Raw genomic sequence first — 1,144 nt, 5'->3', positions numbered from 1 at the left:
TGTTTTTGAATACTTACCAGAGTGCATACTATTCAGAAGGATTAGAAGGATTAGGACATGTGGCCATGTTGGAGGAAGTGTGTTACTGGGCTTTGGCCAGGTGTTTTGTGTGTATGTGTGTGCATGCGCACACACGTGTATGTGCCTTCAGGTCAACATGTAGCTCTCTACTACTACAGTGCCATGCCTGCCCCCATATTCCCCATCATGATGATAATAATTCACTAAAGTGAAGCTATAACCCCTAATTAAACACTTTCTTTGATAAAAGTTGGCATGGTCATGGTGTGTCTTCAGAGCAATTTAACAGTTACTAGGACTGTAAATCTAGTTTGTTATATTTTCCGGTTGAATTGTGTTTTATCAATGTGAAATATCTCTTTGTGCCTTTAAGTCTTCTCTTTAGCAATCTCAGGTTTCTTTTTGGTTGATACTCTCAAGGAATAATTTTTCACTCCACTTAACTTTGAATCTTTACATATTCTAATTTTAGACGTTTCCCTAGTGTATACCACACTTGTTTGGATTTGGTGGTCAGGAGGTGTTGGTATAATCTTCCCCAGACAGTTGTTCTTCTAGCATCTATGATGGTTTGGCAGGCTCTAGCTTTTCTCTGTCATCTGGGGAGTATCTCTCCCAGCTTCTACACTGTTCTCACCTTCCTTTCTATAGTTATGTTTTATATGGACATTTTCATTTCTCCCAAAATATGTTTACTTAGTTTTATGTTAAATTTTTAATTAAAATACATCATGGTTTCCATTTTCTTAAATTATATGCATTGTTTTCTCTTAACTAGTGTTTTTTACTTTATTAAATTGTGCATGTTCACACAAAATAAAACTAATCTTAATCATTACCTTGCGCAAATTACATATTCCCCAAACAGCAATATTTTAAAAACCAAATACTTATATAGAAAATTGCCACTCCCTAACCCTAACCCTATTTAAGACTTCCATGGTTGGGTCAAAGCACCTTTGCCGCCTTGCTCTCATTCCATTGTATTGTATCTCTTAAAAGGTTCACTCCTGAGAAACCGGCCTGAGTAGGACCACAGGCCTCATCCAGCTGGATCAGCGCCGGGGTAGCGGGAGCGCAGGGTTGCCTGACACCCGCCAGCTACCCACGACCCCCGCCGCAG

The sequence above is a fragment of the Mus caroli genome, chromosome 5, assembly GCF_900094665.2.
Source record: "Mus caroli chromosome 5, CAROLI_EIJ_v1.1, whole genome shotgun sequence".
Classification (NCBI taxonomy): domain Eukaryota; kingdom Metazoa; phylum Chordata; class Mammalia; order Rodentia; family Muridae; genus Mus; species Mus caroli.
This window is presented reverse-complemented; position numbering follows the sequence as displayed.